The 22,750-nt window shown below is 38.5% G+C and overlaps 1 long non-coding RNA gene across 2 annotated transcripts in view; it reads left to right on the top strand.

Moving 5' to 3' along the window:
• Positions 1–22,750, top strand: part of LOC143673754 (uncharacterized) — a 44,037-nt gene that overhangs the window by 15,252 nt on the left and 6,035 nt on the right. The window contains exon 2 of one of the 2 annotated variants that reach the window (XR_013170588.1): positions 13,288–13,417. The exons of the other annotated variant lie outside the window; for it this stretch is intronic. This is a non-coding gene — a long non-coding RNA (uncharacterized LOC143673754). The remainder of the gene's footprint in view (positions 1–13,287; positions 13,418–22,750) is intronic. 2 annotated transcript variants of the gene reach the window in all.

The following is a 22,750-nucleotide window of genomic DNA, read 5'->3' on the forward strand; positions in this document are numbered from 1 at the left end:
GGGCTACCATACCACCATATCAGATTTTTCCTTCTAGCTACTCCAAAACACTGACAACTAGAAGGAATATTAATGTAGTGATTCAGCAGTCTTACTATTTGCCAAATCCTGTTTTCTCTTTTCTATCTCTTCCTTCACCTTCTCTGCATCTGGAGGGATATTTGGCAATGTCCCTTCAGACTTTTTCATGTTGAGAAATGATATCAACATAAAGGATAGGGCATGTAATTAATTGATAATCTTTTTTTTATTAATTAAAAAATTAATAAAACTTTTAGAAATCATTCCATTCTACATGTACAATCAGTAATTCTTAATATCATCACATAGTTGCATATTCATCATTTCTTAGCACATTTGCATTGATTTAGAAAAAGAAATAAAAAAACAACAGAATAAGAATTAAAACGATAATAGAGAGAAAAAAAAAAACCTATACCTCACATGTAGCTTCTTTCAATGTTTTAACATAATTGCATTACAATTAGGTAGTATTGTGCTGTCCATTTCTGAGTTTTTATATCCAGTCCTGTTGCACAGTCTGTATCCCTTCAGCTCCAATTACCCCTTCTCTTTTTTTTTTTTAATTAACGGAAAAAAAGAAATTAACCCAACATTTAGAAATCATACCATTCTACATATGCACTCAGTAATTCTTAACATCATCACATAGATGCATGATCATGGTTTCTTAATACCTTTGCATCGGTTTAGAAGAACTAGCAACACAACCGAAAAAGATATAGAATGTTAATATAGAGAAAAAAATAAAAGTAATAATAGTAAAAACAAAACAAAACAAAACAAAAACCTATAGCTCAGATGCAGCTTCATTCAGTGTTTTAACATGATTACTTTACAATTAGGTATTATTGTGCTGTCCATTTTTGAATTTTTGTATCTAGTCCTGTTGCACAGTCTGTATCCCTTCAGCTCCAATTACCCATTATCTTACCCTGTTTCTACCTCCTGCTGGACTCTGTTACCAATGACATATTCCAAATTTATTCTCGAATGTCCGTTCGCATCAGTGGGACCATACAGTATTTGTCCTTTAGTTTTTGGCTAGACTCACTCAGCATAATGTTCTCTAGGTCCATCCATGTTATTACATGCTTCATAAGTTTATCCTGTCTTAAAGCTGCATAATATTCCATCGTATGTATATACCACAGTTTGTTTAGCCACTCTTCTGTTGATAGGGATTTTGGCTGTTTCCATCTCTTTGCAATTGTAAATAACGCTGCTATAAACATTGGTGTGCAAATGTCCGTTTGTGTCTTTGCCCTTAAGTCCTTTGAGTAGATTCCCAGCAATGGTATTGCTGGGTCGTATGGCAATTCTATATTCAGCTTTTTGAGGAACCGCCAAACTGCCTTCCACAGTGGTTGCACCCTTTGACATTCCCACCAACAGTGGATAAGTGTGCCTCTTTCACCGCATCCTCTCCAGCACTTGTCATTTTCTGTTTTGTTGATAATGGCCATTCTGGTGGGTGTGAGATGATATCTCATTGTGGTTTTGATTTGCATTTCTCTAATGGCCAGGGACATTGAGCATCTCTTCATGTGCCTTTTGGCCATTTGTATTTCCTCTTCTGATAGGTGTCTGTTCAAGTCTTTTTCCCATTTTATAATTGGGTTGGCTGTCTTTTTGTTGTTGAGTTGAACAATCTCTTTATAAATTCTGGATACTAGACCTTTATCTGATATGTCATTTCCAAATATTGTCTCCCATTGTGTAGGTTGTCTTTCTACTTTCTTGATGAAGTTCTTTGATGCACAAAAGTGTTTAATTTTGAGGAGCTCACATTTATTTATTTCCTTCTTCAGTGTTCTTGCTTTAGGTTTAAGGTCCATAAAACCGCTGCCAGTTGTAAGATTCATAAGATATCTCCCAACATTTTCCTCTAACTGTTTTATGGTCTTAGACCTAATGTTTAGATCTTTGATCCATTTTGAGTTAACTTTTGTATAGGGTGTGAGACATGGGTCTTCTTTCATTCTTTTGCATATGGATATCCAGTTCTCTAGGCACCATTTATTGAAGAGACTGTTCTGTCCCAGGTGAGTTGGCTTGGCTGCCTTATCAAAGATCAAATGTCCATAGATGAGAGGGTCTATATCTGAGCACTCTATTCGATTCCATTGGTCGATATATCTATCTTTATGCCAATACCATGCTGTTTTGACCACTGTGGCTTCATAATATGCCTTAAAGTCAGGCAGCGCGAGACCTCCAGCTTCGTTTTTTTTCCTCAAGATACTTTAAGCAATTCGGGGCACTGTGCCCTTCCAGATAAATTTGCTTATTGGTTTTTCTATTTCTGAAAAATAAGTTGTTGGGATTTTGATTGGTATTGCATTGAATCTGTAAATCAATTTAGGTAGGATTGACATCTTAACTATATTTAGTCTTCCAATCCATGAACACGGTATGCCCTTCCATCTATTTAGGTCTGCTGTGATTTCTTTTAACAGTTTTTTGTAGTTTTCTTTATATAGGTTTTTTGTCTCTTTAGTTAAATTTATTCCTAGGTATTTTATTCTTTTAGTTGCAATTGTAAATGGGATTCGTTTCTTGATTTCCCCCTCAGCTTGTTCATTACTAGTGTATAGAAATGCTACAGATTTCTGAATGTTGATCTTGTAACCTGCTACTTTGCTGTACTCATTTATTAGCTCTAGTAGTTTTGTTGTGGATTTTTCCGGGTTTTCGACGTATAGTATCATATCGTCTGCAAACAGTGATAGTTTTACTTCTTCCTTTCCAATTTTGATGCCTTGTATTTCTTTTTCTTGTCTAATTGCTCTGGCTAGAACCTCCAACACAATGTTGAATAATAGTGGTGATAGTGGACATCCTTGTCTTGTTCCTGATCTTAGGGGGAAAGTTTTCACTTTTTCCCCATTGAGGATGATATTAGCTGTGGGTTTTTCATATATTCCCTCTATCATTTTAAGGAAGTTCCCTTGTATTCCTATCTTTTGAAGTGTTTTCAACAGGAAAGGATGTTGAATCTTGTCAAATGCCTTCTCTGCATCAATTGAGATGATCATGTGATTTTTCTGCTTTGATTTGTTGAAATGGTGTATTACATTAATTGATTTTCTTATGTGGAACCATCCTTGCATACCTGGGATGAATCCTACTTGGTCATGATGTATAATTCTTTTAATGTGTTGTTGGATACGATTTGCTAGAATTTTATTGAGGATTTTTGCATCTATATTCATTAGAGAGATTGGCCTGTAGTTTTCTTTTTTTGTAATATCTTTGCCTGGTTTTGGTATGAGGGTGATGTTGGCTTCATAGAATGAATTAGGTAGTTTTCCTTCCACGTCGATTTTTTTGAAGTGGAAGGAAAGTTTGAGGAGATTTGGTACTAATTCTTTCAGGAATGTTTGGTAGAATTCACATGTGAAGCCATCTGGTCCTGGACTTTTCTTTTTAGGAAGCTTTTGAATGACTAATTCTATTTCTTTACTTGTGATTGGTTTGTTGAGGTCATCTATTTCTTCTTGAGTCAAAGTTGGTTGTTCATGTCTTTCCAGGAACCCGTCCATTTCCTCTAAATTGTTGTATTTATTAGCGTAAAGTTGTTCATAGTATCCTGTTATTACCTCCTTTATTTCTGTGAGGTCAGTAGTTATGCCTCCTCTTCCATTTCTGATCTTATTTATTTGCATCCTCTCTCTTCTTCTTTTTGTCAATCTTGCTAAGGGCCCATCAATCTTATTGATTTTCTCATAGAACCAACTTCTGGTCTTATTGATTTTCTCTACTGTTTTCATATTTTCAATTTCATTTATTTCTGCTCTGATCTTTGTTATTTCTTTCCTTTTGCTTGCTTTGGGATTAGTTTGCTGTTCTTTCTTCAGTTCTTCCAAGTGAACTGTTAATTCCTGCATTTCTGCCTTTTCTTCTTTTCTGATATAGGCACTTAGGGCAATAAATTTCCCTCTTAGCACTGCCTTTGCTGCATCCCATAAGTTTTGATATGTTGTGTTTTCATTTTCATTTGCCTCGAGGTATTTACTAATTTCTCTTGCAATTTCTTCTTTGACCCACTCGTTGTTTAAGAGTGTGTTGTTGAGCCTCCATGTATTTGTGAATTTTCTGGCACTCCACCTATTGTTGATTTCCAACTTCATTCCTTTATGATCTGAGAAAGTGTTGTGTATGATTTCAATCTTTTTAAATTTGTTAAGACTTGCTTTGTGACCCAGCATATGGTCTATCTTTGAGAATGATCCATGAGCACTTGAGAAAAAGGTGTATCCTGCTGTTGTGGGATTTAATGTCCTATAAATGTCTGTTAAGTCTAGCTCCTTTATAGTAATATTCAGATTCTCTATTTCTTTATTGATCCTCTGTCTAGATGTTCTGTCCATTGATGAGAGTGGTGAATTGAAGTCTCCAACTATTATGGTATTTGTGTCTATTTCCCTTTTCAGTGTTTGCAGTGTATTCCTCACGTATTTTGGGGCATTCTGGTTCGGTGCGTAAATATTTATGATTGTTATGTCTTCTTGTTTAATTGTTCATTTTATTAGTAGATAGTGTCCTTCTTTGTCTCTTTTAACTGTTTTACATTTGAAGTCTAACTTGTTGGATATTAGTATAGCCACTCCTGCTATTTTCTGGTTGTTATTTGCATGAAATATCTTTTCCCAACCTTTCACTTTCAACCTATGTTTATCTTTGGGTCTAAGATGTGTTTCCTGTAGACAGCATATGGAAGGATCCTGTTTTTTAGTCCATTTTGCCAGTCTATGTCTTTTGATTGGGGAATTCAGTCCATTAACATTTAGTGTTATTACTGTTTGGATAATATTTTCCTCTACCATTTTGCCTTTTGTACTATATTTATCATATCTGACTTTCCTTCTTTCTACACTCTTCTCCATCTCTCTCTCTTCTGTCTTTTCAGTTCTGACTCTAGTGCTCTCTTTAGTATTTCTTGCAGAGCTGGTCTCTTGATCACAAATTCTCTCAGTGATTTTTTGTCTGAGAATGTTTTAATTTCTCCCTCATTTTTGAAGGACAATTTTGCTGGATATAGGAGTCTTGGTTGGCAGTTTTTCTCTTTTAGTAATTTAAATATATCATCCCACTGTCTTCTAGCCTCCATGGTTTCTGCTGAGAAATCTACACATAGTCTTATTGGGTTTCCCTTGTATGTGATGGATTGTTTTTCTCTTGCTGCTTTCAAGATCCTCTCTTTCTCTTTGACCTCTGACATTCTAACTAGTAAGTGTCTTGGAGAACGCCTATTTGGGTGTAATCTCTTTGGGGTGCGCTGCACTTCTTGGATCTGTAATTTTAGGTCTTTCATAAGAGTTGGGAAATTTTCAGTGAAAATTTGTTCCATTAGGTTTTCTCCTCCTTTTCCCTTCTCTTCTCCTTCTGGGACACCCACAACACGTATATTTGTGCGGTTCATATTGTCCTTGAGTTCCCTGATACCCTGTTCAAATTTTTCCATTCTTTTCCAGATAGTTTCTGTTTGTTTTTGGAATTCAGATGTTCCATCCTCCAAATCACTAATTCTATCTTCTGTCTCTTTGAATCTATCATTGTAGGTATCCATTGTTTTTTCCATCTACTTTGTCCTTCACTTCCATAAGTTCTATGATTTGTTTTTTCAGTTTTTCTATTTCTTCTTTATGTTCAGCCCATGTCTTCTTCATGTCCTCCCTCAATTTATCGATTTCGTTTTTGAAGAGGTTTTCCATTTCTGTTCGTATATTCAGCATTAGTTGTCTCAGCTCCTGTATCTCATTTGAACTATTGGTTTGTTCCTTTGACTGAGCCATATTTTCAATTTTTTGAGCGTGATCCGTTATCTTCTGCTGGCGTCTGCGCATTTAGACAGATTTCTCTGGGTGTTGGATCCAAAAGTTTGGAAGATTTTCCTGTGAAATCTCTGGGTTCTGTTTTTCTTATCCTGCCTAGTAGGTGGCGCTCGTGGTACACGTTTGTCTGCGGGTCCCACCAGTAAAAGGTGCTGTGGGTCCTTTAACTTTGGAAAACTCTCACCGTCCGGGAGGTTCGCTAGCTAAAGCGGCTTGGAAGAGTGCCAGCCGGCCCGGGGTCTGAATGCGGGGAGGGTCCGAATTTCCTAGTCGGCCCGGCGTGCCAAGCGTGGCGGGAGGGCGCCAGCCGCAGCGGCCCGCCCGGGCCAGTGCACTGTTCCCGGGGAGTCACGGGTTTGGAAGGGCCCCCCCCCCCCATCACCGTTCTCCGCGGCCTGGGGATTTCCGATCCAATTCTCTCAGTTGGTCCAGGGGGCCGCGCGTGGTGTGGGCGCCAGCCGCCACGGTTTGAGGGGACCGCCTGTCCAATTCTCCCAGCCAGCCCGGGAAGGGGGAAGGGAGTGACTCCAGCCGCTTGCCGCCCCGCTCCATGAAGCCTGCGCCCCTCGGCGATCTCACCAGAGCGGGTTCTCTCAGCCAGCCAGCCATTCCAGGATGGGGTACGCTGTCTTTTTTATCTCTGTCGTGGCTTTGGGAGCTGTTCTGTATCATTTCTATTCCCCTAGTAGCTGTTCTGGAGGAGAAACTAAAATCCGCGCCTCTTACTAAGCCGCCATCTTCTCCGGAAGTCTGGATTGGCTTTTAATAAAAGGGGATTTATTTAGTTAACATATAGTTCTTCAGAGGAAAGGCAGCTAACTTTCAACTGAGGTTCTTTCTTACATGGGAAGGCACAGGATGGTCTCTGCTGGGCTTCTCTCCAGACCTCTGGGTTCCAACAACTTTCCCCAGGGTGATTCCTTTCTGTACCTCCAAAGGCCTGGGCTGAGCTGTGAATGCTGAGATGAGGTTTGCTGAGCTGCTTGGGCTGTGCTGCATCGAGTTCTCTCATTTAAGCACCAGCCAATTAAATCAAACATCATTCATTGCAGCAGGCATGCCTCCTAGCCGACTGCAGATGTAATGAGCAACAGATAAGTTTCAAGTACCATTAGCTCATGGCCACAGGAACAGAACTAGGCACCTTCACCTGGCCAAGTTGACACCTGAACCTAACTACCACATCCTCCCTCTCTCATTTCTGATTTTATTTATTTGCATTTTCTCTCTTATTTTCTTTGTAGGTCTAACCATGGTCTGTCAATTTTAAAGATCTCTTCAAAGAACCAACTTTTGGTTTTGTTAATTCTCTCTATTGTTTTTAGTCTCAATTTCATTTATGCCTGCTCTAATCTTTGTTATATCTTTCTTTTTGCTCGCTTAGAAATTAGTTTGCTGTACGTTTTTTAGTTCCTCAAGGTGTACAATTAGGTCTTTGATTATAGCTCATTCTTCTTTTATAATGAAGGCATTTAGGGCTATAAATTTCCCTCTCAGCACTGCATTTGCTGCTTCCCATAGGTTTTGATAAGTCATGTTTTCATTTTCATTTATTTGGAGGTATCTACTGATTTCTCAATTTCTTCTTTAACCCACTGATTCTGTTGTTTAACATTCATACATTGTGAATTTTCCAGTTCTCTGCCTATTATTTTTTTCATTAAAATTATTTTTATTAAAGAAGTTGTGGGTGCACAGAACCATCATGCATAAAATATAGGATTGCCATATACCATCCCACCACCACTTGCATTTGTGTAGAAAATTTGTTATAACTGATAACACTTTTTTTTATATTCTACTATTTTTTAACAATAGTTACATTTGTTGCAATTGATGAAAGATTATTAAAGTAGTATTATATCTATTATTCATGGTTTATGTAGGGGTATTTTCCCCCATATTCCTGACCTATTATTATTATTTTTCATGCTTATCTTTATTTTATTACTCATTTACCCATAAACTGGATAAAGAAGTGGTATAATCTAGGAATGCCTAGAGTGTATAATGATAGTGGCTAAATGTACACATTTAAAAATGTTTTTGCATGAGGAACAAATGCAAATAAAAGAAACAAATCTAAGTCCTTGGCCTTAGGGATTTTAAGTGAGTAGAGAGGAAATGGCACTTACTACATGAATCATTTGACTTTTTCATGCAAAGGATCTAAGTGAGTGGCTAAGTGGTGAGGACAATAAAAACCACAAAAGATGAGGGAAGAGATGTAGAGCTGAGGCAAAGTTGCTGTGATTCAAATGCAAAAATAACTGAATGAATGTTATGCTGAAATGTCAATGCCAGGTGAGATGGAAGTAGGAAACAGAGATTAAGGCCTTCAGACCCATTCTAGAAAGCAGTACATTTAAAATAGACATCTAGAACGCTCTGTTTCATCATCATCCTTTGCTGGTCTTCTTGCTTCATTCACAGTGGTTTACTCTCTGGTTTGGGTACTCTGAGGCAGCCCATGGTGCCCAAATTAGATTAAGTGTTGTAGGCATATATCACCAGGAATTTTGTAATTCATGGGGTGTTCCCATAGAGTCAATGGAAAAATGAATAAAGGATAAAATGGATTAAAAAATGGATAGATAAAAGCCTGTGGCCCACCGGCCCTGTTCTAGAGCTTCAACCTCAGTTTCCCCATCACATCTCAGCAGATTCTGCACGGTAGGCAGAATCATGACCCCCAAAAATGACTACTCCCCAAAACCTGTAACCTGCGAACATATTATCTTATATGGCATAGGAGAATTAAGTTGCCTATGGAATGAAGGCTGCTAATCAACTAACCTTAAAAATAGGAAATTATTTTGGATTATTCAGATGGGCTCAATGTAATCACAAGCGTCCTTGAAAGTGGGAAGAGGAAGGCGGAAGAGTGAGAATCAAGAAGCAGGTATGATGATGGAAGTGAGCTCAGAGTGATGGAATGTGAGAAGGACTCTATGAGCCATTCTTGGCTTTCAAGATGGAGGATGGGGCCACACGCCAAGGAATATGGGAAACCTCCAGAAGTTTGAAATGCCAAGGAAATGGATTCTCCTCTTGAGCCCCCAGAAAAGAACATGGACATGCTGACAACTCAGCTCAGTGAGACCTCTGTCAGAGTTCTAATCTACAGAAAAGTAAGATAATACATTTGTGTTGTTTGAAGCCATTGAGTTTATGGTAATTTGTTACAGCGGTAATAGAAAACAAATGCACTGTGTAATTCAATTGATCCCCCAGTGCAAGTTGACCTTAGTAGGAGAAACATGGGATATTTTATAGACATGCAGCTCTCGGCTTACAATACTCTCCATGCAGAAAGAGTGGGTGCAGGACTCTACAGGATGTCATGGGGAAAAGATCGCCAAAATTCTCCATTCATTGAGCTCCAAATTGTCTGATTAGATAAAATTTCCAAGTCATAGTCTGTTGCTAAGGTCAAAAATTGGTATCCTATGAGAGAAATTAAGCAGGCTGTTCTAGTTTGCTAGCTGCCAGAATGCAACACACCAGAGACGGATTGGCTTTTAATAAAAGGGGATTTATTTTGTTGGTTCTTCAGAGGAAAGGCAGCTAACTTTCCACTGAGTGTCTTTCTTACGTGGAAGGCACAGGATGTTCTCTGCTGGTCTTCCCTCCAGGCCCCTGGGTGCCAACAACTTTCCCCGGGATGACTTCTTTCTGCATCTCCAAAGGCCTGGGCTGAGCTGCTAGTGCTGAGATGAGGAATGCCGAGCTGCTTAGGCTGTGCTACGTTGTGCTCTCTCATTTAAGCACCAGCCAATTAAGTCAAACATCATTCATTGCAGCAGACCGCCTCCTAGCCGACTGCAGATGTAATTAGCAACAGATGAGGTTCACGTACCATTGACTTGTGTCCGCAGCAACAGAACTAGGTATGCTCACCTGGCCAAGTTGACAACTGATTCTAACTAACACACAGGCCCCTTGAATTAGCATAGAGGATATTTTTTAAGAATTTAAATGAAGTGTCAACATTAAAAAAACAGACTTCACCTATGAGTCAGGATTTCTGACTTCTCTTTGGAAAAATATACAAAAATCTGGCCACACCTGCATTCCCATGGGTGCGACTATCTCTTAAGATAGATTGTGCCCACTCTGGTTGTCACTATCCCCGCCATTCTGTTAGCTCTCATCCCTTCCATGTTACTCTTTCACGTGGTCTGCCCAACACTTGGGTTTGCAATCCCTAGTACACTGCTTGTATACATTGCAAATTTCAGAGCTGGCTTAATTAGGGGAAGTGTTATAGGGAGTCTTGCTAGTTTCAGTGCTTTCAGCAGGTGTGAGATCAAAGAGTACCTTCACTAATTTCAGAAAAAAAATAACTTCAGAAGTCATTCGGCCCATTTCCTCATTTCTTCCAAATTCTTAACCGAAGCGGTACCAAGAAATACTGGCAGTGGGGCCTGATAGGGAATTTCCAGGCCTACCCATGGCTGCAATTCTGATGGGCTAAGTCTTCACCCCCTCCAAATTTATCTGAAGCTGACTTTGACAGATAAGGAGATAATTTTCAAAAGGACATAAATCAAGCTGGAGCACTTTCAAGATGGCAGATGTGGTGTTTAAACAGAAAGCCCAATGATCTGGGCTACGGTTTAAGGCAATCCCTGCACACTCTTATTAGATTAACAGCACATAAGCTCTGACATCAGCTGCAATGTGATCTGGTATTGCAAAACACGCTTTGGAGTCCCGACGCGTTAATCGTCGTTTGGCTTTAGTACCAACAATATCATTTTACTCATATCTGAATACCCGTCTGTAAGGGCCAACATTTTTGGAAAAGCGATACTTCACAAGCTCGCACTTGCAGTGGCTCAGAATAGTGATGGAAGGTCACAGATATGGGAACAAGAGAGGAAACGTCAGTTCACAAAAGGGTTCGTGTCCTGAGTGGCTAGACAGGAAAGCACCTTTCCCGCAAAGGCTCTGCCTCTTCTGAACACAATGCAGTGAATAATCAGCCATAGATCGGCAAGGCGGGGGGCTGGCCAGACTCTTGACACAGCCCTCTGTGGGTGTGATGGATGTGGAGAAACCCTACTCTTCCCAAGAGGGTCAGGTGGTACCGTCAAGACAAAAGAGTGCAAACAATTCGGTTCTGGAAGAGAACCTTCCTTTTTCTTTTTGCTATTTGTGCAAAAAAGTTACAGCGTTCGACTGTTCCTTATTAAGCTTGAAATCTATGCAAAGAAGGAAAAATGAAGCTGAAGTTAAACCCAGAATAGAAATATTCACTGGGTAGGACCTATTTAAAGTGTGCAAAATTTCAGTAAAGATAAATAAGTCAATAAAATGGCATTCACTTCCAAGGGTGAGTTTAAAAACATCTGCTTTCTAGATTAGAGAGCAAGACAACAGTCTTCCCAGGTTTCTGAGAAAACAAGGGCTCCCAAATCTTTCCCCTTGGAGACTTTGAATACAAGGGGGAAAGTTCTTCAGGAATGCAGAAATTGTGCGAGTGCCTCTGTCCTGACTAGAAAAACCTTGGAACACATTTTCTTAAGCCTTTCTGTTGTCTCCTTGTGTTTCCACCCCGAGCAGTGATTCTTATTGCATCTAGATTTATTTGAACTTTTGATAAAACACACACCCACTCTCAACCTCCCCTTCCCCCCGCCCCCAACCCAGGCCCAGAGTGGTTTTTAAAAATATCTATACAGAATTTTTTTCTGTTTTCTTTTTGTTTCTTTTTCTGAATAGAGGCAAATGTTCCAAGAAATGATCATGATGATGAATATGCAACTGTGTGATGATGTTGTGAATTACTCATTATATGTGTAGAACAGAATGATCAAAAGTTACGAATGTTTGCATTTGTTTGGTGTTTTTTGATATTTAAAAAAAAATTAAAAGGTTGATAAAAAATATCTATACATATTCTTAATTGCCAGTTTTTCTACTTGTTGACATTTGGCTTCCCTTAACCATATTGTCAGGATCTGACCTACGACATCAGGGCACTGGTTTCTGATGACTCCCAAGTGTTAAAGAAGATTTCCAGTTTACTTGCTTTTCTGTGCTGTAAGCCTGGGCATTTGGGACCTGGCCAGGGGCAGGTCAGCTCTTCCACATGGGTGGAAATGTGCCAAGTCGGAAGGGAACGCAAGAGAACAACAGTGATTGTCGCAGTGCACTTACAATGTGTCAGACAATATGCTATGCTTGAGCTCACTTTATGCACAAAGCACTCAAGAAATAAACGTATCTGCCTTGTTTGCCCACGCGAGTTCAGAGGAATGAAAGTGACAATTTTAAGCCAGTAAGTGGCAAAGCTGGTGTTCCTAACAAAGGCTTCTGGCCTCTGAAGCTTTACTTGCTCATTAAAGCCTTGATACGTAGTAGACCCCCCCTCATTCTTATGTCCAGTGGAGACTTCTAGAAAGATACTTTGACACTTGCTCTTTTTTGAACTTCTTATCACTCACATTATTCCTAATCACAGAGAATTCCCACAAAGAGAATTGCATATGGCAGTAAGAAGTTTGCAGAAGGAATTATTAACACACCTCGGCTCAAATTTAATTTCCATTTTCAAACCCAGACTACATTCCAGAAGCAGGCTGTCAGGACAGAAGATGAGAGTTGCTGTATAATTTAGGTGGTTTGTATCACTTGACCAGCCCCCCCTCCCCCACAGCCACCAAGTTTTTCATGTGGCTGTAAACATATGGCTCATTTTAAATATGTAAGAATTTGGAATGTGACAGGTTTATGGGAAAATATCAGCAGCAGGGTTGATTCTGTGGGACCAGTTCAGGAGCAGCAGTACAATCAATCCAAACTGAAAACATAAGATCAGGCAATTAGAGGAATGAAGGAACACTTGGGTATCTACCTACTCTCCACCTCCCTGTACCCTGCCCCCTGCCCCACTCCCCCCCAGCAAGTCTTTGACTGGATTTTGATCTTTCCAGCTCGTGGTATAAGTTTTGATCCAGACATTCCATAAACACACAGAAGGACAGGGTGGTAACTTGCAAAGGTCATGGGCTGTGGAGTTAGAATAACTTGTTCAAATCACTGTGTGGCACTGACAAACTGTGTGACCTTGGGCCAATTACCTAACCTCTCTGGACCCTCAATAAAGCTGAAAGCCTTATTGAGATAATGTAAATAACACAGTACCTGGCTTATAGTAGACATCTAAAAAAATAGTTTTTCTTTTTTCCCTTTACCCTTCTTGCTTCCTCAGGAATGTTCTGATGCTAAGGGATTTCCCCATCTTTTTTGCAAGCCTCAGATATTTAAGAAATTCTTAACTTAGCAGTGTCTTTGGAGCTGGCAATCCTTAAGATATTGTTTAATATCTTTGAGGCTCCCTTTTCTTAGTTGTAAATGGATGACAGTTGTGATGCAGTTCATTTCTAACTAAGTCGTTTTACACCTTCTTCTCTGCAAACAGGGCCTAAAATTTAAGTCCTGGTAGCAACTGGAGACTTACCAATCTCAGAAAAGAAGATCTTTCTTGAGGCCCAGTGGCTGAATTGTGACTGATTTAAAGCGAGCCGCAGCAGTCCCGTTCTCCTTCACCAGTCAGTGCTTTAAGAGGGAGCATGAATACTAACTACTTCTGACCAAAGAAATAGAAGTAGAAGTCTCAGATAAAAAAAGACAGAGACTAAAGAGGAAAAAACCTTTTGCCCCTTGCTTCCCACTTGGGTTGCTGGTAGTGGACGTGATAACCGGAGAATTGGCAGCCATTATGAGTCCATGAGGAGACAAGCACAAGGATGTAATCCATTGGGCTAGAAAGTCAAAAGGGATGGCTGGAAAGGGCCTAGATCCTTGTTTACATTGCACAATGGAAGAATGAGCCCTTGGCTTTCCTTCTTTATATGTATTGTTATATAAGATAATTATTGCTTAAGTCGAAATATTCTGTTATATGCAGCCCAAAGCATTCCTAACTAATACTATGATGCCCACTTCTCAGACTTCTGAGAATTAGAGATAATGTCTGTTAAGGACTTAGCAGAGTCCTTAGTATTTGTTAAACATTTAACAATTTTGTCTTTCATTTGTTATAGTTGCTAATATATGGAATATCTAGGGAAACAGTGAGGTCACTGTCAAATAGAAGCTACCATTAGGGACTTCTGAGGTTATAGCTGAGGAAACTCATACATTCCACTTAACCTCGTCAAGGTCTTTAAATTAGCTCACACTGATAGTCCACAAGATTTTATCAGTAGGTACAGATAATATTGTAAAATTAATTATGATGCTGAAGATGTTGCAGCTCAGTTAAAAAGTAACGGTAGTAAAGAGTTCTCATAAAGAAGGATTAGATGATTTTACTTATGACTTTCAGGTTCTTTCTTTCTCCTCCCTTGACCGGAGCCCATTTGACTTGTATTTTTGGCTTCAGCTGACTTTCAAGTCTGTGAGTGCTGCTGATTGCTTAGGTAAACAGCTTGTAAGGGAAAGGAGGTTAGGGCTGAGTCTAAACTGCCATTTACTGATTATTTGAGGGTTACAGTTTGTTTAGAAAGTAGGAAAAACACTGAAAATGTGATGTGAGTAAAAGTGGTTCATTCATAAAGCCAGTCAACATGCTTTATGGTCCCATGCTCGTACTTTATGGTCATGCTTATGGGAAAATAAAGTCACATGTGTCAGAACCCTTTCATGCAGCGGCTTCGAGCCCACTGGGTAGAAAGATAGGTGAACAGGTATGCACAAAAAAGGTGTCGTACAGGGGAACTGGGGAGCTTATACATCGATGGTGGGATTGTACAATGATGTAGCCACTGTGGAAATCAGTTTGGCAATGCCTCAGAAAAGTTGAATGTAGAATTACCATATAATCCTGCAATCCCACTCCTAGATAAATACTCCAAAGAACTGAAAGTAGGGACTCCAGTGGATACTGTTACACCATGTTCATAGCAGCATTTTTCACAATAGCCAAAGGTGGAAGCAACTCAATCTCCATCAACCTATGAATGGATAAACAAAATATGGTGTATATATATACAATGGAATGTTAGTCAGCTATAAAGAATAAAATTCTGGTGCATGCTACGTCATGAATGAACCTTGAAGGCATCGTGTTAAGTGAAAGAAGCCAGATAAAAAAGGACAAATATTGTATGATCTCACTTACATGAAATAATTAGAGTATGCAAATTCATGGGGACAGAAAGTAGAATATATGTTATCAGGGGCTGAGTGTGGGGAGGGGTTAATAATGCTTAAGGGTTACAGAGTTTCTGTTGGAAGGGAAGAAAAAGTTTGAGCGATGGATGTCAGCAATGGTCACAAAATATTGTGAATGTAATTACTATCACTGAATTGTATGCTTGCATATGGGAAGTTTTGAGTTGTATGTATATAGTACTACAATAAAATGCTAAAAAATAAAGGTGTTGCAATTGCCAAAATAGTAGTGATAATGCTAATAATTGATCCATCAACTCCTAGAATTACTACTATGAATGGTTTCCGTGACTGGGCACCAAGCACAGTCGTAGATACTTCCCAGACACTATCCATTATGCTCTCCAGACACTATCTCTTATACTCTCCATAACAGTCCTATGTGGTGATCCCATCTGTTACTCCATTTTAGAGATCCAAATGCATGCAGATGGTTAGTGGAGGAGCTAGAATTCTGATTGCAAAGTCCACGGGCTTAACAATAAACCACACTAGAGGTTTGAACAGGGTAAAATGGGGGTTGAAAAGGAGGAAATAGCTAATTCTGCTGGTCACATTAGGATGGGGTTAGAGAAACGATTTTTTTTTAATGGTTTTAATGGGGAGGTGATCCACCCTGGAACCTCACTTTGCAGAGAATGACATCTCAGAAGAAAATGTGCAGTATGCAATTTTAGCCCACTTCCTCATCTGAAAGGAAAACAAAAGAATGGCATCTGAATTGGCCCAGTGCCCCATGAAAACTGCAAGGTCCAATGCAATTGGAACTTAGGGGACCTGGGACAATCATCAGAACTGGTTAGTCTGCCAGAGTTCTTGAAATCTCAGGAATGAAGGGTTTTCTATACTTGTAAAATATTGTGACTGTCCAAGACAGACCAGAGACATATTATATTCAAAGAGAAGGGCAAGAGTCTGAACACATGGATTTAAATTATGGAAGTGGGCATTCATACCCAAAATAATTCAATATGATAGAAACCTCTCAGAAGTGATTAACACAGCACAACATATGACACTTCTTGGTAAAATTTTTAGCACAAATTTTACAAAAATTTGTAAAGTTTTGCCCTACAAGTTCAACAATTAATTATTTTAATCCAGCTAAGGTGATACGCAAGGGGCAAAATAAGTTAAGATTTTGCTGACTTTTGAGTTCAAATGTGAAATTTTAACTTCATCAACTTTTAATAATGTAGAGACTAATTCCTTAGTGAAGGTTCTATTTCTATTAGAAGAGAACCTAAATTTCATACACTGTCATCCTTTTGTAAAGTGTATACAACAATTAATGTATGATATATGCCTGTGTAAGGACACAATAAAATGTACCTCAAATGACTTCAAACTAATTTCTCAGATAATAAAATCACCCACCTCTGGATATGTTTTTATATTATGAACTCATTTCAGCAAGTTTTAAAACTGATATTATCCTGTGCTATGTTTGGCAAACAAGTACTTGAATTGATTCTAATAGTCTTAATGGTGGCAAATTAAAGTGATCTTTTTATTAGCAGTAAAAAATAAATTTAAAACTCCCAAAAGCTCTTCACCTAGCCACTCTGGCCTTTTTTCTTTTTCACATATAAACCAAGCTGTTTTCATTCTTTGGGTACCCTAACTGTTGCTCCTTTTTTTTTTTGGTTATATCCTCGCCATAAAGATTTACTTGGTTGAGTCCTTTTTCTTTTCATAGCACAAATGTCAGATGTTTTCATTTCAGGAAATGGGTCCACTCTTCATCCAGATATTCAGGTAAAAAACCTGGGGGTTATTTATCTCTTTTCCTAATCCCTCCATATCCAATCCATCAACCTGTTCTGTTGATTACCCCTCTAAATTAACCGGAGTTTATGTCCTACCTTCTCTACTGCTGAATCTCTAGTCCTAGCCACAATGCTCTTCCATCTGGATTAATCCAACTGCCTCTTCTTATTGCACCTTCATTCATACAAGAACTGGTGTCTTGAAAGCAGGTGCTGCTACGACACAAACTTAAAAGAGGTGGCATTGCCTTGGTGAGAAATAAATAAAACAAGGTGGAAAGCTGGAGACCTGTGTTACACAGTAACAAAACGTTTGGTGAAATTGTTGCCCCTGAAACGTTGACATTTCTAAGTTCTTGAAACTCAGACCATATGCCTTCTGAGCTTCTACTGTCAAAAGACAGTAGAAATTGTGTGTTACTTACTGCTTGTTGTTTATTAAAGAGATTACAAGAAAGAGACGAGCTGAGAACTAAAATGGTTGATTTGCAATCAGCAAGTAAAGGCCTTGTGAGATTAGAGAAGCCACCTGCTTCTGGACCCTAAACAGTAGGGAATATTACCTAAAAGGCTTAAAGAAACAAAGACTCAGTAAGAATGCTTAACTAAAATAAAGGCCTCGCTGTTGCATGGGAGGTTTTATAAAGGGTGTTACTAAGTCCATTAGTTCAGAGGGCCTTACGGTGTATTGAGAGAGGAGGTTTGCAGGCAAGAAAGCATAGAAATAAAGCGCATGGAAGAGTGATATCTGAAAACTAACTTAAGATGTAAGCAAATAGATTTGAAGCCTGCTATAGACCCAAGGAATGGGTATTATTATGTTGCCAAATAAACTGTGAGCTTGGACATAAAACAACGCTTGGGCTCAGAAAAACTTGTACAATTGGAAGAAGCAATTAAAAACCTCACAGTTTTCATGTTGCGTGTACTTCTCACTTTCTGCAATTCAGAGGCGCCCACGGAGGGAAATGGACAAAGATGAACTTGTAAGAGAGCAGAACTAGCAATCATGGGGGAAAATGGACAAGAAAGGTCCTCCCAGAGGGCAGCCTCTTTGTCTAATAACTATGGGGGCAGGAGAGCTACGTTCCTAATGTTTGTCCAGCAGGATTTCATCACTGGTGTGGAGCACTGTTTTCCCCTTTTTCCTTTTCTGAGTTTTTAGAGTGGTTATCCTATCTCTGCTTCTCCATTGCATATTATATGAATGTGATGGATGGGGCAAGTGAATTTTAGTTTATAGTTTATTTTGCTTATAGACCTAAGGAAGCATGAATGAATCTGATGGAAAGAACTGAGCATTAGCCAGAGATCATGGACTTTGAGTTGGATGCTATGAATGGATGGGGCATGGTGATATCTCTATTGACGGCGACGGGCTAGTTATCAGTGTGGGAAGAGCAGAGCAAATGGATATTTGACCAGAGGGTCCAACGGCGGCAGATTCAACGAGCTGTCTCACCAATTCACCAAGCTCTTTCTTGCCTCAGGACCTTAGCACCTACTATTGGACCTTCTCCATATCTCTGCATGACTGTCCCCTTTGCATTCAGACCTCAGCTTAAATGTTGTCTCTTCAGTGAAGCCTTCCTCACCACTAAAGCTACCCCAGGCACTTTCCAACCCATTACTCTTGTTTTATTTTCTTAATAGTATTTATTTTTACATGAAATCATTTTATTTATTCTCTTGTTTCCTTGTTCATTGTAGGTCTCCCTCTATTAGAATCTAACTCCATGAAGGTCACGCCCTGTCTTCTCATTCAGTGCTGAATTCCTAGTGCCTGGCACAGTGACATGCACAGAGATAGCATTTGTTGGTTGAATGAATGAATGAATGATGCTAAACCATTAAAGAAACAAAGAACACAGACAATTTCTTATCACTTGCAAGGCAGTTTTCTGAATCAAATTTCCAAAATACCCAATTCTTTTAGTGATATCTGATTGTGCTTTATTTGCATAAACCCAGACTTGAATTGTGTCTGTAAGATTGTGCATAATATTTGTCAGGAGTTTTGATTTGGTCCATGTTTTCAGGCTTCCTATAGATATAGCATTAAAAGGCTATTTCTAATTTTTCCTGTAATTTTACATTCCTCCAAAATTGCTTATTCAGATGGTAGCTGATGGTTCCCTGGTGATTTGTCAAGTGTTCTGCAGGCCATTTGACAGGTTAAGAAAATAAAAATAATATACGATATATAGAATAAATTGAAGTAGAGTAGAAGATACTGCTTTGTTTGAAAGATATTTGTCCGTCCCTTCATTGTTAATTTTAAATCATTTTTTTAATTAACCATGTTTAAGTGTATCTTGTATATTAAAAAAAACTAGACAGGTGAATTTATAGGTTGAGTCAATCTAATTTTTTTTTGTTCTTTTTTGTTAAAATGGAGGCATTTAATTCATTTACATTTATTTTGCTAAGAGATAACTGTTGTTCTACTTCATTCTTTGTTTTTGTTTCTGTTTTATGTGCTTCACTAAATTTATTTTATTTAACCCTATGAGTTTATTATATTATTGATTTAATTTTCCTAAAAATATACCTAACGTATTTCTTGATTAAAATTGTAAAGCACAATATAGAATCTATTCATTTCCTCCCTGAAAGAAAGTAAACTTGATAAGCTTCTATTTCTTCCCCTCCTAAACTTCTTCTTCCTAATTTTTATTGACATTATATACTATTTTAGATGCAGATTGTTACTAATTTTTTTTACATTACATGTCTTCTATTTCAAGCCTTATTGTTGACATTTGCATTATGCCTCTTCTCTATATTCAGACTTACTTGAAGGTTTTTGGACTTCATTGTTCATTAACATTTGAAGAAAATACTACATCTTCCCCAGTCTTGAACCTGTTACAGTATTTCCTGGAGCAATTTTTTTTAAGGAAATTTATATGCATGAGATTCTTTCTGATGCTTTTTATTCCTTGGGTTGCCTTTCCCTTGCTCTCACTTATGTTTGTTTGGTTAGGTTTAACACTGTTAGGACATCCAGAAAGATAGAGTAAATGTACTTCGCCCTATCACTCCCACTAAGCGCTGCTGAAAACCCTGGACCTGATATATAAGACACACATAAAAAGACGTTGAAAGGTGGCGAGAATAAGACAAACCAGGTGGGGACCTCAGTACCCAAGGAGGGACACAGTGGTGAAGTCCCTGGTGTCCTCTTTGCCTCTTCAATCCCATCCTTAGAGATGAAGAACTTGTCAACCTAGACACACCAATGGGTGCCGACAAAAAAACATGCCCCAACAGAAGATAGCTGTCTCTAGCCAAAGGACCAGGAAAGGGGCAGTGGGCAGCGTAGCAAGACAGAAATCTTTTAGATGGTAACTGCTCTCCTGCGCCCAAACACCACAGAGAAAAAACTGGGCCACCACTTCACCGGCTGTCTGGAAGCCTGGACATCCCCCATCACCAGGCATGGATGAGATGTCTCAACTCTCTCGCCCTCTCCCAAATAGCTGAGTAGGGACCCTGGACTTACATCCCCACCAGGCCTTAATGAGACAGAGCTCCTCCTCCCCGCCAGGATGTCAGAGGATGCCTAGTGGAGAGTGGGAACTTCCAGAGGATGGGAGCCAGAAATACCAGTTCTGCCAGCAGTAACAGGGAGCCTTTCCTTAACGGAGAAGCTGACCCAGAGTCTCATAACATATCAAAATTTGTGAGATGCACTGAGTAGTGTTGAGTGGGTAATGTAAGGCCTGAAATGCATACATTAGCAGAGAGGGGAGGACTCAAATCAATCATTTAAACTCCCACTTCAAGAACCTAGAAAAAGAAGAGTAAATAAACCCAAAAAAAGAAGGACGAAAATAATAAATATAAGAGCAGAAATCAATGAAATTGAAAATGGAAATCAATGGAGAAAAAATCACTGGGACAAAGAGCTGTTTCTTTGACAGATCAATAAAATTGAGAAACCTCCAGCAAGATTGACAATACAAAGGACAGAGAAGATATAAATGATCAATAACAGGAATGAAACAGGGGGATATCACCCTACAGGCATCAAAAGGCTGCTAAAGAAATGCTACAAACACTCCCATACACAACTTGGATGAAATGGACTAATTCCTTGAAAAACAGAAATTCCCACAACTCACTCAATATGAAATAGGTAATTTGAAAAGCAACATAACCATTAAGGAAATTGAGTTCATAATTTAAAATCTCCACAAAAAGAAATCTTCAGGTACAGATGGTTCCATTAGAGAATTGTGTTAAATGTTTACAGAAGAATTAACATCGATTCTACACAAATCTCTTCCAGAAAAGAGAAGAACAGACAATACTTCCATTTCATAAAGCTAGTATTATCCTGATACCAAAACCAGACTCATGATAGAAAAAAAAAAAAAAACAGAAACAAAACTACAGACCAATATCCTGAATAAATAATAGATGCAAAAATATTTAACAAAATGTCAGCAAATAGAATAGAGCTATATATAAAACTTGTTATGCACCATACCTAAGTGGGGTTTAATCCAGAGATATAAGACTGGTTCAATATTTGAAAATCAACCAATGTGACCCATAGGCTAAAGAAAAAAAATAGTCACATTGGTTGATCTTATCAGTTGATGGAGTAAAAGCACTTGACAAAATTCAACACCATTCATGGTTAAAACTCTCAGAAAAACAGGAATTGAGGGGAACTTCTTCAACTTGAGAAAAAAAAATCCACAGCTAACATTATACTTAAAGTGAAAGACTGAATGGTTTCAGGAACCAGGCAAGGGTGTCTAATTCAACATACTGTTGAAAGGTCAAATCAGTGCAATAAGGCAAAAAAGGAAACAAAAGGCATACAGATTGGAAAAGAAAAAAACGAAACCACTCTTATTAGCATGTGACCTAATTGTCTGTGTAGAAAATCCCACAGCATCCAGAGAAGTCTCTTAGAACTGATATGTAAATTTATCAGGGTTACAGGATACAAGATAAATGTACAGAAATCAATTGTATTTCTATATTCTAGCAATGAATATGTGGACGCAGATATTAAACATATGCAAATTATAACAGCACAAAAAATAAAATATGTAGGTGTAATGTCACAAAGCATGTAAATGACTTGTATACTAAAAAATATGAAATGCTGATGACACATATCAAAGTGGATCTATTTAAATGGAAAGTCATATCTTGTTCATGGATTGGAAGACTCAATATAAAAAAGATGTCAATTTGTCTGAAACCAGCATGCAGGTTTAATGTAATTCTTGATAAAATCCCAGCAAGATTTTTTGTGGATATAAAAATATATTATTCAAAAATTATATAAAAGGCAAAGGAATTAGAAGAGCTAAAAGCAATTTTAAAAAAAGAATAACAAAGGGAATCCACCCACCCAATTTCAAGACGTATTTTATAGCTACAGTAATCAGGATTGTGGGCTACTGGTGAAGGGGTGACCACATGGCTAAATGGAACAGATAGGGAACCTAACATTAGATGCACACCAGTGAGCTCCACTCATTTTTGACAAGTTGTATAAAAGCAATTCAATGGAGCAAAACAGTTTTTCACCATGTTGACACTATTGAACATCCACAGGCAAACAAACAAACAAACCCTAGACCCATGTTTTGTAACTTACATGAAAATGAAGTCAAGATGGATCCCAGGTTTAAATGTAAAACTATACAATTTTTAGGTGAAAATCTCCAAGTTCTAGGATAGGACTAGGCAAAAAGTTCATATATTTGACACCAAAAGCATCACCCATGAACAGAAAATTTGATCGATTGTACTTCATCAAAAGTAAAAGTTTTGTGCTGTAAAATGCTTTGTTTAGAGGATCAGAAGACAACCTACAAACCAGGAGAAAATATTTTCAAACTCTATATCCCACAAAATGTATGTGTGTGTGTGTGTGTGTGTGTGTGTGTGTATAAACACATACAGGCT

Source organism: Tamandua tetradactyla, chromosome 2, assembly GCF_023851605.1.
Source record: "Tamandua tetradactyla isolate mTamTet1 chromosome 2, mTamTet1.pri, whole genome shotgun sequence".
NCBI classification, from domain to species: Eukaryota; Metazoa; Chordata; class Mammalia; order Pilosa; family Myrmecophagidae; genus Tamandua; species Tamandua tetradactyla.